This window comes from Pinus tabuliformis, chromosome 7 (genome assembly GCF_031772625.1).
Source record: "Pinus tabuliformis cultivar Carrire ecotype Pingquan chromosome 7, CPIR1, whole genome shotgun sequence".
In the NCBI taxonomy this organism is placed as follows: Eukaryota; Viridiplantae; Streptophyta; class Pinopsida; order Pinales; family Pinaceae; genus Pinus; species Pinus tabuliformis.
The window spans coordinates 1,611,509,324-1,611,512,098 of NC_142293.1; the positions used below are offsets into that span (position 1 = coordinate 1,611,509,324).

At 34.1% G+C, this 2,775-nt stretch overlaps 1 pseudogene; it reads right to left on the reverse strand.

Moving 5' to 3' along the window:
• Nucleotides 1–597: 597 nt before the first annotated feature.
• LOC149254360 (linamarin synthase 1 pseudogene) lies at nucleotides 598–1,523 on the reverse strand (annotated as a pseudogene).
• Nucleotides 1,524–2,775: the final 1,252 nt, after the last annotated feature.

Here is a 2,775-nt window from a genome sequence, read left to right on the forward strand (position 1 = left end):
TAATTTGCACTAAGTGATTGATTTTATGTAGTTGATCTCTTACTATAAAATAGAAAAATAATTTATATATAATAAAAACATTTGCTTAATTTTATTATCATTTTATATTATCGTTTATAGATAATTTATACATTAAAACTTAATAAAAATTATTATCTTTTTGTAAATGATCTTAATTATCCAGCTATTACATAATTGTTTGCCATGTACGTTAACTACCCTCTATATTATGTATTGCAGATTTAACCTAGTTATTAAAAAAACAAGTGTATACCATGATGAAATAAATAAATAAGTAAATAAATATATATATATATAAACCGTTATTAAAAAATACAAGGAAAGGTTAAAAAAAATGTATACCGTGATAGAAAGAAATATAAATATGTATAAACCGTAGCAGCCGTTTAACCACAAAGCGACACAGTTTACCAAGGAATAAGTCCACAAGTATTCATTTAGGGCGACTTAAACTCATGCATGGAACGGAAGTATCCTTATTTTAGCTCGTCTGTGTTCGAGCTTGAAACGAGGGTGGAAGATCACGATGCTGCCTCATTCATGAAGTAAAAACCTACGTCAGGTGGTGCTGAAACATTACAAGTTGTAGCTGCAGATGAGTTCTTTAAAGGTCTGCTTCGATACCATCTGATTGCCATGTGATGCATTCTTTTGAGGAATAATTTGATGGAGTAACTTGTCTAAGTTGCTGTTATAAGATCCTCCTTTCTCGATCGCTCGCTTCGCACTTTCCTTCAATTTTCCAATTCTTCTCCTCATTTTGACTCTTTCCTCTCCTATCAAATTCCTCACCAGTGCTGCCACCTCTTCCCTTCTCACGGTCTGTTTCAAGTGCAGTCCTATGCTCCACTCTTCACAAACAAATTTCGCATTTGTATGTTGCTCGGCATAGCAGGGCCAGCATATCGTTGGCACTCCCGCGCTTATGAGTTCCACCCGCTGTGAGTCAGAAACCCTCCGACAGAAGGGTGGGACAGTACCTTCATCTCAGGTACCCACCCACCCAACAAACCTCTATCCTTTGTTTCTTCAATGAATTCCTTGGGCAATATGGCAGACTCGCCATGAACTATATCTTGTCGGACAACCCACAGAAAGTGTTGGTTGCTGGAAGCCAATCCCCATGCAAATTCCAGGAGGTGTTGATTAGACAAAACTGTAATGCTTCCCAAACAAACGTACATGACAGAGCATGGATTCCGAGAATCCAACCATGTGAGACAGCTACTTTCTTCTTTCCACATACTCAATTCATCCGAGGATCCATGCTTATCTTTACAATGGAATGACTGAGAGAGCAGTAGAGGACCGATGGGATATACACGGAAGTTAAGTCGGAGTGCCTCTAAGACCGGGCCTTCCAGTTCTTCGAATGTGCTAACTATCAATGCAGCTGCGGATAATGTACCTTGGCGTTGAATTATACTATGTTGAACACCCGGATCCGAAACGTCTGTGATTAGGAGGAAGTTGGGGAGGTCCTTCAGCCGCAGCGTGGGCATTCCCGGGATGCAAGTGATTCTCACTTCATCAAGGTATTCCTCGGTAAGGCAGCTTTCATCTGTGAGACTTGAAAACTATTCTATAATAATACAAAAGAAAACCCATAGAATGTTTAAAAATACGTTTGTTACAGGAAAATAAATGGAAGGATTTTAGCTGCTTGGGATATGGAGATATGGAGTAAACGTCAGCAGGTAGTAAATACAACTTGTATATTTTCTGTTTCTAAACAACTTGTATGTGAAGTAAATACAATATTCGAAAAGTCAATTTCTATATAAATTGAATGTAATTGACATATGACATGCGTTGCCGTTGCCAATGACTCTTATATTTTTTTATCATTTCAATTCTTACCCATGTGATATAACGATTTTTATTATAATAATTTGACGCTGGAATCTAACGATTAAATCCAAATAATCTCTATATATATGGAAGGAAAAAGAATCTCATATATGTATATTCCAATTGTTATTATTATAATAAATTTTAAAATATTGTTATTATTATAACAGATTTTAAATTTTTATTTGGTATTGTATATGGTTATTTTTATTTAAATGATAGATTTTGTATATAACCATTAATAGTTGATTTAATGTATAAACTAAACCAGGTAAAGCCAAATTTATTTAATTTTATATATATATAGATTACTCAAATTTATCATATATTTAATAATTTTTGGGGTTAATATTAATTTATTAATTAATATAATTATATTATTAAATATAATTGAACAAGTTTTAATACACCAATTATTATATAAAAGAGGGATATTGTCATATATCAATTATATTTAGTAAATTATGTGATTGTGCTAGTAAATACAGTTATCAATAATTGGAACTTGTCAATGGAGTGTGGGGTTTAAGTTTTCGCTCTGTAAAATGAGATAATTCAGGTTGAATTCTTGAAGGGCATTAGGCCCTCACTTCATTTCAATGCACTCCTCATTTTTCCATTCCCTCTATTCATACAAAATGCATGCAGACAAGGTAGAATTTTCTGAGGACCCCCATAGAGGCCAAATCATTTAGAGATCTCCACCCCTAACCTTGCAGCCCTCAATGGACCTTGGCATGCACTTGAATACCACTATTTTTTCAAAAAGGAAATCGTCAGTAGGCTCTTCAAGTGTTATAGCTCTGATACCACTTGTTATAGATCTAACCCAAAAATATGTGATAATAGAAATAAACCCAAGAATAATAAGATTGAAATAGATAGAAATGATTCTCTTTATTG